The 13,707-nt window shown below is 35.9% G+C and overlaps 1 protein-coding gene across 3 annotated transcripts in view; it reads left to right on the top strand.

Annotated features, from left to right (window-relative positions):
* Positions 1 to 92: 92 nt before the first annotated feature.
* Positions 93 to 13,707, top strand: part of LOC139978188 (sodium/potassium/calcium exchanger 2-like) — a 129,051-nt gene continuing 115,436 nt past the window's right edge. Inside the window, exon 1 of one of the 3 annotated variants that reach the window (XM_071988112.1) lies at positions 93 to 264. The gene's annotated coding sequence lies outside the window, so the exon portion shown is untranslated. Of the gene's footprint in view, positions 265 to 10,241; positions 10,705 to 13,707 lie in introns of those variants that run through there. The other 2 variants (XM_071988111.1, XM_071988114.1) reach the window with 2 other exon arrangements.

Below are 13,707 nucleotides of genomic sequence, written 5' to 3'. Positions count from 1 at the left end.
ATTTTCAAACAAATTCAGGCTCTTCATTATTGCCTGTGCAGTACATGCTGTTTCTTTCATTTGATCATCTATTGTACTCTTTCTGAATTTATGTAGCAACAGTGTTCATACAACAGTCAAGGATGGAATGACACATAGGCTGTACCTAAATGCAACAGATGGGCCTTATTCAAGTTGGCTAGACTGGCAGATGGTACGGTTGTCAACTCAGCTGAAACATGTTCCTTTCTACTTTGATTCTATAACATTGATCAATGTTTGCAGGTATGGTAATTCTTAATAAATATCATTAATTGAGTTCTTTCTCAGAGACATATTGGATTAACTGTGATTTTGTATGATAATATTTAGACACAATGTTGTTAGGTTCAATTATGGCATACCTGAGACTAATTTGGACCTCCAAATTTACTTATTGTCCAATGAATCCTCATATCATTGCATATCTAACTGCTGCAATATGTGTTACCTATAACTTACATAAAACCTGAATGAAATTGGAGGAATTTCTGTAGAAAGTCAGGGCATAATTAATCCAGTATTTCAAAATGCTATACAAAATGGTCAAGTTGCTATAATGTCAGTGTAAAGATGTATATAGCAGTTCTCTACACAGGAACTCTGGTTCAATGAAGCTAAACTTCAGAGCCTTTGTAAATGCTTCACAAATTTGATCACTAAATTATGCTGTGGAAGTATTAGTAACATCACAGCTGTATGTGAACAAGAAATAAGGACACAAACAAATAGTTGAATGAAACAGCCCGGGTGTATTAGAGCTTCATCTGGCTAGATATCTACTACTGAAAGCAAAATTTTGGTGAAAGTTACATCTTATATACACTTTGACAAAGGAACACGGAGGATGAGACAGGAATTTACTCTGTTCACATATTTGACTTTCTATTTAAACAGAGGTTAAGCTATAAACCAAGAAATAACCACACTATGACATCATTGGGCATGACATCATACTGAAATTTACTTTATTGGTAGAGATCTGATATTAGGTGCACAGACAGTTCTATCACTGTCATTTATGTTTACTGTTTTTTGTTTTGTTGTCGCACTGTTTGTGTCACTGCACCATGAGCGTCTCTTTTGACGGATACCGGCGCATTATAATTGTCCAATATTATTAATATTAGTATTATTATTTTTATTTGATGACATATTTCATCCATGAACATGAACATTGTGGTACATTCAAACATAAAGAAAAACATAACATTCAACATTGTCTTGTATATATGTTCTCTTTTTGGTACGCACTTATCGCTTTTAACATAGTGCACCCACTGTTGATACAACAACCTTCCTATGTACATCAAAGATGAGGATGAAGGGACAGTAATGTCAGAAGTAGTGTTATTTTGGTCACAGTGTCCTTACACATGTACTGGTACACAGTGCTACAGTATTTCCATGGCTATAGGACAAACATTACATTGAATTATGCAGACTTTGGCAATGCTATAATACCTGCTAGACTTTTGGAACTGTGGAAGGAAAGGGTGCAGGATATCTTGTGTGACCTGCATGGCTTCAAATAGAATATAGCTGTATAGAATAGACATGGAATTCCTATTCCGGCAGAGTTTTTGAGAGTGTTGACGCATAAGAAAGAACAGATGGACAAGGTTTGCATCCATATAAATGAATATTCTAAAACTCAACACAACAAACATGTGCAATAATGAATATAAATTGATCCAGTTAATTAAAGGATAAACGGTACATTAAAGGTATAAGTGACTTTAAGGTGCAGTTGGTGGCAAACCGATGAACCTTGACGTTGTTGAGTTTTCTTGTTTGAAATAAATTCAACATAGATCTCCAAACATTAATAACAGGATTCCTCATGATTGTGATGCATGAGACAATTATTAAGGGAAATGGACTTCAAATTGAATATAATGGGTAAGAATAAAGGAAAGGTATGTAAGTTCTGGGTGAGAGGCAATGGAGGCTGCCCCAAACCTCACTCTGCCAAAAGTTATGATGATTGTGGAATTCACAGTGATGGCGAACTGTAGTAGATGAATCAGTTAATGATGTCTATTGTTAAATATTCAACAGGTAAAGCAGTAACCCTATAATAATGACTACCAAGTACAAAATTAATGTCAATATGTTATTGTCCATTAAAAGCAATTATTCACAATCCAGTTAACATTTTAATAAGTCCCTATATAAGGAATTAGCTTCTGAGAAATTACCTTTTGAAGATCTGTGGCTCATTTCTCAAAAAGGCTGGACTACCTAGCTAGCCCATTAGGTTAGCTTGTCATAATAATTGCAAATGAGAATTGAAATAGATATTTTTATTACCTTGCATGATCTTTCCTTTTGGCAGTGTATTACAAGTTTATCCAGGACAGATGGTCTTTGATTCGTCCCTCTATGCATAATTGGTAGTTTGAAGTTAACATGACCTCTTCTGCTACAGTCTGAACAATGGGTTAAAGTTTAATCAGGCCTGAACAGAAGGGCTGATGTCCATCGTCAGTTTGAAGCATTTTTTTCATGTGCCGCACAATATATTTGAGGTTAATATCTTGAAAATCTGAATAGATATCTAAACTATGTACATATAGTTTGTAAGAGTGTTATTTTCATATTTGGAATTTGTGGAGAATTTGTAGGCTCATTTCGCAGGATGCTTGTCACCATGCAGTGAGGGCCTTGGTCCTGTCGCGCATTGATTATGCCAATTCGTTATTATATATGGTGCTAAGGAAAGTGATCTCAGGCGATTTCAGCGACTTCAAAATAAAGCTGCACGTGTGGTGTTTTCTTGCGGACGTGATCAGGACAGGACAGGTTCAGGACAGGTTTATGTACAAAATCCTTTTGTTTGTTTTTAAATCTCTGCATGGTGAGGCTCCCAGATATCTGATTGATTTTCTTTCTTTGTATAATACTCTTCTAAGTAATGTTGATGGTTTGAGACGAAGACTCCGCTCCTCATCTGATACCACCAGACTCATGATTCCATGCTCAAAGTGTAAAACTGGTGATAAATCATTTCTAGTGATTGGTCCCTGTCTCTGGACCAGCTGCCTGTGGGTATCCGAGTGGCGGTTTCCGTCCCGGTCTTCAAAGGTCTGATGAAAACATATTTATTTACTGTGCAGTAATGTTTGTATTTTTGCTTGTGTTTAGGCTTGGTGATTGTTTTTATTGTGTAGTTTATTTTTGTTTCTGTAAAGCACTGTGATCTCTTTTGTAGAGCGCTCTATCAAATACCTAGTAATAATAATAATAATACTTGCTTTTTCATCTTTTCTTGATTCACATGTAACAACATTAAATTTCTGACACTTTGCATAATTGACACCGCATAATTGACACCATTTTCTGGGCAACCCCACATCATTCATGACTGGTAAACTCTAACTGTTTTGAATAGATATAATATAGTGTTAGACACCCACTTATGGTCAATATAAAAATCATGTTTTGACAGATTAATTAGATCTTTTAACACTGTCGGTGCATTACTGTTGACAGTTGTTAAAGGCATTGAAGACTCTCCCCAAACAGCGTGCCGCTATCTTTTTAAAAAGTTAACTTTCTGTTGCTTGCAAGTGACGTTTTGTTTGTGTCGCTACAAAATGCAGACAGTATAACGTGATACCTTGTTATCTTTAGCTGGACCTGAGATAACCATCGCTGCTATGTACACTGTGCTGTGGGTATTGACCGTAGCTGCATGTATTGACTGTACACTAGTGTCTAATTACCGACGGTAGCAAGCTGTGTGTGTATTTTCTGGTATCGATGGTGGTGTCTAACACTTCTGCTACACCTCATTCAAAACTAGGTCAGATTACCTCTATTAGATACATCCTTTTGTGCGAGTCTTCACACCCTTTAATGGCATATCACGTCAGTAGAGTTTCATCCCAGACATGTCTAACGTTTGTATCCTCTACATTACTAGATAGGAGACAGAAAGTCACTTGTACCATTTGGTCTATTTGTTGAAACTCTGAAATGATATAAACATGGTAGCCTTATAAAGACATCATCCTTATGGCATGCCATTTTTTGTGCTTTTCATAGGGAAGCTATGAAAAACTTCAGGATTTGACATTTTGTTAAGCCTAAAACATTTCTTGAAAAGTTGACAATATTTAATAGTACTTAGACACTTTGTGGTGAAGAGAACAGAATGTACTTTGCACGGTTGTCAGATCAAAAACAGAGTAATGAGAAGGTAGAACTATGGACACTTGCAATTACGAACATAATACAGAAGACTGGTCTACAAAGATTTAAATTTGAAAGCACCCCATCACTAATTGCCAAACTCGTAGTGTCAATGGTTAGGGCATCATTTTGTGATGCAGCAATGATTAATTTTAATGGTTGTTAATGCAATGTCTTAGTACAGGTCTTCAAAGTATTGAAATGGATGACAGAAATCCTTTTAAGTGTTGAATGATAATTACTCTAGAATTTCTGTAGGGAATGATTATTGCTTGATGTTTATGTAAACTACATACACACCGACTATATTGCTCAAACAGTTTGCCTTTATACATAGTAAATCCGTTGGGAAGATAGATAGAGAACTGAAGTGAAGCCGTGTTTATATTAGTTTTTCCTGGTTTCCTCAGTGCAATTAGCCAAACCTCGCACTCTTTCCATAACGAATGTGCTCGGTACAGTCAATTCACAATCAATGCAGCACATCCCAGGGTTCTGGATTCCTTGAAAACCCAATAGGGAAGCTTTTTATTGCAAATCTGTCAGGGAAAAAAAAATGAATTTACAGGGATTGATTTAGCTGTTGGTCTGAGAACAACAGACCTATCTGGCAATTGCACACATTTTTCAGTTAGTAAGGTTGCTTTTTATAGTATTTTTTTCAACTTTTTTCAAGGCTTTTAGAAGCAGAAAGATAATGTTGAGACAGGAGTGATAGAAATTCTGCAATGCAATGTGAGAAGAGTGTAAATTTGGTTACAATTTTCTGCTTCAGTTTTGCAGTCTCCCTGTTATATGTTATCTTCATACTGGTTTTTCTCTCAAAAATTTAAGCATGGAAATAGACTTAAACTGGTGTGGCATTTTAGATAATATATAGTGCACCTTATGAAAAATGCTCTCAGAATAAAAAGTCTTCTTACCCATAAAGCTTTCTTACAGATACTGGGGAAACTATTGTTTAACTTCTGCTCCTCTGCTGGCCTGCATCTTACAAAATAACTTACCTGAATCCATCAAGTCCTTTACAGTTGTCCTTTCAAGTATTCACTGTTAAAAGATCTGCTGTAAGAACTGAAAAATTTCTAATGGACTTTTGTTTTGATTTTCTTTTAATGTTTGGCTGCCCTTAATACGATTGCTTTTTCACAGTAGTTATATCACTGTGCCATGATTGCCTTTCTGACAGATACCAGTACAATACAAATATTCATTAATATTATTTATTATAACATTATAGATGGATGAGGGAATTGTGTGCATCTTTTCATCATGGCACTCTAATAAATTAAGAATTTGGAGACACACAACTTGCCTCAGTGGAAAGAGAAATTTTCTGGTAAAGCCATCATCTCTTGCTTTTTTTTTAGTACAAACTTGGAGACATGGATGACTTTCTATTATCCTGGGCTTTGCATATAGCCACCAACACATTTCACCTTTAGTTAATAATTGATCTGTAAGGTCCAAATCTGGACAAAGTTACTTTTCTTCAACCATCGAAGACAATGTTGGAAACTGCTGGGACGGCGATTCCATTATTTTGCCAAGAATACATGTTTTACATCTTTATTTAGAAAAATGAATTTAGTCCAGATATTATCTTTGATATCATAGTCAGAGGGGGTAAAATAATCTATTCTTGTTTTCAAGATATTCACCTTTAAATGCTAAATCTCTGGAATGCTCCTTTAAGTAAGGCAAAATTGCTGATGACTTCAGCTCCTCAGTGTAGAAAGCCTCATTATTGATGTTAATCCATTGTTTCACAAATTCTAACAACTCAACCATATGTTTGTTTAACTTTGTATGAACATTAGAGTTCTCTTAAAGTTGTGTGACCAGCAATCAACACCAGTTCTCCTTGACAAATGTGTATGCTTCCTAAAACATTGTATCTGAGGCCCAAAACATATTGCATTTTCCTATTGTATTTCTGGTGCATCTGAGGAAACAAGCTTATGGTCTGTTTGTTAGACTTCTAGAGTTCGACCACTTTATTAAGTTCCTGATGTTTGTAGCTCACTCTAGACATAAATTTCTCAAAATTAAAAGTGGTAAAATTTACCTTAACTGATACAGTGTAGTAGAGGTTTTTAAATGTCTACCTGTACAACCGTATCTAACATTTACCTGAGGTCTTATATGAATAAATGCCATTTTCGTTTGAGTGACATATAGTATTCAAATATACATGTTAAAACTGTTGAGTGCTCATACATGTAGACCGTAGGCATGTGTGTGTGCGTGTCTATATGGAGTGTGAGGGGTGTGAAGGTTACTAATCTCTAATAACATCTTTGCCAGTCCATAACTGATTATACCCCTGCATTTACAGATACTTGGCATGCATCCACCACGAAATACACAGCAGCAGCATAACCTTATGGTGATGACCGGTCTTAAAGTTTATGACATCAATCGTGCTAGTAAAGAATCAATGTTTGCTTACTCTCTACCAAGGCAGCAAATTTGTCATCAATGTCTAAAGACTTAATTACCTTCTCCACCACCTCTTTAGTTTCAAAGATGCTTGCATTTGGAATTCTAAGACTAAATATTGACCCTAAGGTTAATCTAATACAATTAAGTATTGTGTCAGGGTAATGGCTGCTGTGAGCCTGTGATTGTTGTCTGGTAACAACATTAATTCGTGGCAACACCAGGTAGAGTAACCCTGACAAAACTAATTATAGCACTACGCATATTCACGTATCAAGAGACTTGTCTTAATTTAATTGCATACACTACCATCCTTTAATTGCATCCAAGATGATCCAAATTCAAATGCAAATTAAAGTCAGTCTTTATTCCCATCCTGATTGTAATTATTCAGTGGAGATCGTTCATCTTATGGTAGTGAGCGTCAGTGCTGATTAGAGAATCATCAGTCATGATAATATCAGATGGAGATGGAGTTTTTTTTTTGACAAACCTCGAGGCAAGTTTTCATTTAACTACACGTTATATACATACGATGTTGTTGAACACGACTAATCGACAAGTGAAAAGTCTTGTTATTCAGCCCATATGTGAGTGCATATTAGTAGAAGTTTTAAAAACTGCTACCTGGAGGGTATTCAGATTATTTTGGATATTGACAGTTGTCGAAATAGACTATTATATGTCTATATAGAAGGTAATATACTGAAAATGATCATTAAAGTTGTAGCACAGATGACCCATTATGAAACTCTCTAGCATATGTGTGGGCTGTGCTGATAACCTTTAATGGCTTCATATACTTAGCAGCACATATACCTGGGGTTATAATCACTACTGTATGGAAGGTACACATTCAGCAATACAATGTACAATACACTAGTTAATCATTCATGATCGTTTTTATTTACAAAACAATAATAGATGTGTTCATCTCTCTTTATAAATCTTGTCCTGCAAAACGATAAACAAATTTGCCTGTCATTTACAAGTTTTTGGGCAACTTCAGTTTTGTTGATTTTTTTAACATACACACTCTCCTCTCCCTATACCTACAGTACTGTCTCATCTCTTAGCCTCAATGAAGTAGTTATCACATGTCATAAGATGGCTCTATTTATCTCTGATGAAAGAGCATATATATGGAAGCCATTTTAAAAACTAATTCGGATATTCAGATATCTACAACTGAATTCAAGATAGTCCTGAAATTCAAATTGAGACCACTGAAAAGTCAAAAATCTACAACTGAATTTGACATATATATCTGTAATTCTAATTGAGATATAAAATTGCATTTGAGATACCTTAATTTCTAATGAAGACATCAGAAATTAATTCCAGATATAATTTTAGATGTCTGTTTGGAAATTTGAGATACCTGAATGAATTAGAATTTCAGATATTTGAAATTCTGTTGTATATCAGAAATTGATCTTTAAGAAATCTTCAATTATTTGGAGACATCTGAAATTGAATTTCAAATATTAATTTGAACAGCTTTCCATAATGTTACAAACAGTTAAGTTTCAAGGTTTACAGTCTTGTCTCAAGGGAGGGCCTTCTCACACAGCTTTTACAACCAGTAAGCAATGGTCATTGGTAACTTGTCTCACCCAAGTATACATGATTCAAACACTCGCTCCTGGGACACTACAGTGTGCCACATCAACCTATCCTCTTGAGGATTTCCCATAGGGTTCAGCCATTGAAAACACAACTTTTATATTTACAAGCTACATCGCAGGTCCCTATTTAAACACTTAGGTAAAGAGTCATCGGACAGTTCCTTGCAAAGGACACAATGTCATGATATGGCCAGAACTGGAACTTTTAAATCCTCATTCTGCAAGTCCATTCATGCCTTGGCCATTTGACCAAGGGCTCACTTGTTGGTTCATCAACTTGACTTTTATATCAATTGGTTCAGTAACACTAATCCAGAATTGTTGCTAAACTTACTATATTTGGTTTGAAGTAATTAACTGCATACAGCCTGTGTTTCGACTCTTTTTTTTTGGGGGGGGGGGGGGAGAGGGGTGGCTATTCCTATTAATTTTCTTGTCATTTCACTGAGATGTTTATTGCAATTTGTTTGCTAAACTAAAATTAGTTTATAGGCATTTGCAACTTCATAATCAATTCAGAAAAAGAAAATTGTTGGCAAATTTGAAACTGTCCTTGTACTGTATTTTCCTTCCCCTTTCAAATGAACGGTTATTCAGTTTCTTTGATGGTGCAATTCGTTTGCTTAAGTGAAAGTAGTTTATAGGCATGTAAAACTTAATAACCAATTTAGAAAAAGGAAATTGTCGGCAAATTTGAAAGTTAAAGTGTATTTTGCTTTCCCTTCCAACGAAAGACTTTATTTCGTTCCTTTGATGATGTCGATTACAAGGACAGTGCTTTTTCTTTTCAGTCTTTCCCTTTCTTTGACATGCTTGTAGAAATATTGCTACAACCATTTTGTGAATGTAATATTGGTTGGGATCAGTTTCCATCTTTAAATAACTGGTTTCCTGTTTGCCCATGTACGGTTTATGTTAGAACACCAGTGCTCACAAAGTATCAGAAGAGTGTGTAACAGTTAGTGGTTTTGCAAAGTGCCATCATTTCCTGAAGTATGCCTGTACAGGTCGAGAGGTGATTTATTACAGCAAGTCCTGGCCAATCAGGGGTTCATTCAATCGAAGAAATTACCACTTCAATGGTTTTTTTTATATCTATATATATAGCGTTCTTATCTGTCAAGACGTGCTGTATGCATAGGAGTGTTAGCTCAGTGGTTAACGCCGGTGCCTTTCAATCATAAGGTCCCCAGTTCGAGTCACTCCCAGATTAATGTATGTCGTCCAGTTACAGAGTTGTTGACAATTCATAATCATGGGCGTTAAATATGAATGTAAGAGACTGACTTCGGTCAGCTTGCGGCTTTGATAAGCCAATGAGGCTTCTTCGCGAGTTCCTGCACAGCAACAGTGGCGGAGCGTCAATACTGCAGTCGGGGGGGGGGGGGGCCACCCCCCTGACAGACTCAAATGGACTGCTGGCACCCTTTTCAGCTTTTTACCACTTTTTACTTATTTGCGATTATTTACTTTTTTATTGCGCTCTCATCTACCTATTGACATTTGTCACATTTTGTTGGTGTAATTTTCTGACAAAATGCTCTAACGGCTATTTATTCTTCGTTTATCTGCAAATTAGCAAGGCCCAGAAAGGGTCATTTCCGGCGATCTAGGGAGTATCTAAACTCAAAAAATTTCTGTACTCTCCGCGCCAACCTGTGGTGGTGCTCCGCTTAGATAGTGTTGAAAGCGCCCCTACAGACCATTCCCGCCCCCCTGACGGATACCCCTAGCTCCGCCACTGCACAGCAATGTGCCCATTTCAAAAGAAGGTAGAAAACATCAATTTTATCTCTTGTTTACATATATACATTTCAATTCTCCTGTCAGGTGCATTAAAGTTTTCACATCATTTCTAGGAATGTCTAACCAGATGTGGCATTGCGACCATAATATCAAATTGACCTCTTGAAGCTCAAAACGCTTACAGCATCTCGCAAAACATAATCTGGCCTTGTGAAGTGATTAATATCAAACTCAGTCCATTTTGTAAAACAAGGAAGGCTGTAATTTCCTTTCGCTAAAGGGGTTAGTGCCAAAGTAATAAATAGTGTGTGTACAGTAAGAGCCTGGCAACCATGGATTTCATTGACCTTTCAAAGTAAAACACTTCAAAGGTAAAACTCTTCCACAAACTACTAATATGGCTATTAATTAATGTACGTATATACACTGGACTTACACTCAGCATGCAGAAACCACATTCGTAATGAGGATATATATCTTTGGAATTGGAATTGAAAGTGAAAATAGCATCAAATGCAATTTAAACTTGATGGTATATTTGCAGATGTAGCATGTCTTCTAAAGTTTGGTGTTTTTATAATGCACGTGTATATCATGTGATTTCTATGTGGCAACTGTTATATAAGGAGCCATACAAAGTGGTTTGATCAAGTTTGTGGGATCGTTTTCGCAGGTAAGTGTCTATCAATCACTTCTAGGATTTAAGAAGCTAGTCAGATGTGATATAATTAAGTCTGTGGTGAAGGTATGTTGTAACTTTGTCACAATCAAGCTAGAGTCAAATCAGCACAAGGTTTTTTGCTTCATTGTTTGATGTTTGGTTGAGAATTGTGTGTTCATGGAATCATCCTTGAATTATCCCGACTGAAATATGCAATATGTCATATTTTGTAATAATTTATAAGTTAATCCAGTTAATTTACTAGTTGTGGTAATCAATATATTAACTTTAAATAATTTTAATTTTAACATCAATTTTCCAACCTAATTAAGTTTTAAAAGTCATGATAAGTTGTTATATGAAATATGACCAACATGGGTGTGTCCATGAGTATCGTTAATTGCATAGAAATGTAGATGAGGCTAAGGTATTAGGCGAAAGGCGTACATGTAGTTTACCGCAGGTTGATAGTTATTCTTTGTTATATCATGGCTGCAAATTGTTCAGGATTAATGTAACCAACATACCAAGAGAGAAGAAGTTAGAGTATATCGCTGGCAATTAAATGTGACATACAGAAAAGAGTTTAGTGGAATAAAAATATGTAATCCATGCCATTTTTTTCTTTTTATAACACTGGCCAAATAATAGACTTGACTTCTGCCTAGAGAATTCCATTTCTGTTTTGTGTGTACGTTTCGTATATAGTTCAAATGTCAGCATAATTCTGGTCCTCGCCGTGTATATATATTTTTGGCACTCGTCGACGCTGTGACACAAAGGACTTAACGTGACAATATGTCTTTAAATTTTGCCTGCCAATGCTTTGACTATTTATTTTCATGACTTAGTGAATTGCATAAAATTAAAAAGTTTTCGCTTGAAGGTTTTTTTGTTTGTTACAAAATGTAAATGAATCAGAGCTTAAGTACAGTTTAAATAGAAGGAATTGAACTCAACAGTCGGCTCTCATCACACATGCATGCATGTGACATCAGGAAACATAGCACGTGTACATAAACGTGTCAGCTGTTGACGTGCGTACCATGTATGTTGACCATAAAGAAAAAAGGCCACTAGTGCACAGAAATATGTTTACCCACGCTAATTTCATGTAACCGAAGATTAATAAAATTCAAGCTCAGCTTGTACAGCTGGCATTGATTTTGTTTCTTGTTAAACAAAAATTTGTCTTTCATGAAACACATGTCGTTTCTCGCACGATGGAAAATCGGTTCCTGGAAACGGATTCTAGAATCGGTTTTCACAAGATGATATCCCAGTTTAGATTTGTTTGTGGCTAAAGAGAATTATGTTACCTCAGGAGAATAAGTAGGACACATGATCATTAAAATTTGAATTGATGTCATTTGCAAACAAGAAATCCAATGCTTTAATGTCTTTTTGTGAAGATTTTACCAAATGACAGAGGCAAAACTTCCTCATGATTTAATTTCACATCAAAATGAATGTTTGTACCATATAGCCATTGACTTTGATTATTTCAGATTTACTATACCAGTCACAAATGTTTTAATTTGAAACATCATCTACTTAGAGTGCCATTCACATTATTTATGGTGCCATAAACCTTGATGGGGGATGGATGCCAATTTATTATTATTTTTGGGGGGGAGGGGGACGGGGGATGAGAGAAGAAGGCATAATAAATTGACAATGCAAACAGAACAAGGCTTAAATAGTGTATGAAGTAAGTATTTAAGCATGCTATGTATAACATTCTGACATTGAAAATTAAAAACATGATAATTTGAGATTGAAGCGAGCGCAAAGAAATATGAACATTTTTTAATGTCAATCTCCAACTCATCAAATACCTTAGTTCCACATCAGAGTATTCAGAAATTCTTTGAATTTCCAAAATTTCCAATGTGCAAGTTTGGTAGCACTTGTGTGCCTCTGTAATGATCAACAATAAATTGAATTTATTTGGCAGTGAAGGCTTCTACAACTTTTTTTGGTTATGGCAGTTATTAGATGCTACAGGGGACTACTTTTTTCTTTTCTTTTTTTCATTTCCTTTTTGCGCATGTTAATTTAGTTTTGTAATTACATAATTTAAATTTTCCTTTACTTGTATAAATTTCTTTATTCTTAGAGAGCCCTATTATATAGATTTCTCACTCCAATATATCCATAGGGCTCTTGCATGTTTTTTCATACTAACTCAATTTAATGGTAGTTCCAGAAGGTTGTTGACAGGAGAGTTCATGCCGCCGTTTTGCCGCAAGACTGGATTTTATATCTTCAGTGTATGGATTATGTCACATTTAATGAGGATAAGTCTGTAATCTTTGCTGCATGCCTAGTCTTGATGGCTTCTCTCTGTATTTACTCTCTTCATATTATCTGGCTGTAATAATATTCAAACATATACATACTGATCTGTTTGGAACATAACTTTCAAAGTGTAGTATGATGAAGGGAAGCCTACTGAAAGTGGTAAATCTTGGCTCTCACAGTTGGCAGGCTTTCATCATGTTGACCAGCTTTCACTTGTCTTTAGAGTTTGTATTTTCAATTATTTTGTGGGCGACAGCCATTATATTTGCCTAGCTGTTTCTCGTTCATTGCATATATTATAGGAGAAAGAAACATATGAGATGGAATTTGCATGCATAGGTGTAAGTGTGTGTGACAGATTGGCTATTCATGAATATGCCTAGGTATTAGTGTGTCTAACAGGTTGGCCATGAGTATGCCTAGGTATTAGTGTGTCTAACAGGTTGGCCATGAGTATGCCTAGGTATTAGTGTGTCTAACAGGTTGGCTATGGGTATGCCTAGGTATTAGTGTGTCTAACAGGTTGGCCATGAGTATGACTAGGTAAAAGTGTCTGACAGGTTGGCTATGAGTGCACCTAGGTACAAGTGTGTCTGATAGGTTGGCTATGAGTACGCATAGGTACAAGCGTGTCTGACAGGTTAGCTATGGGTATGCATATAGGTATAAGTGTCTGACAGGTTGGCTATGGGTATGCATAGGTACAAGTGT

This window comes from Apostichopus japonicus, chromosome 13 (assembly GCF_037975245.1).
Source record: "Apostichopus japonicus isolate 1M-3 chromosome 13, ASM3797524v1, whole genome shotgun sequence".
Lineage (NCBI taxonomy): Eukaryota > Metazoa > Echinodermata > Holothuroidea > Aspidochirotida > Stichopodidae > Apostichopus > Apostichopus japonicus.
The sequence above is the reverse complement of the archived record's forward strand: the minus strand, read 5'-3'. Positions and strand labels throughout refer to the sequence as shown.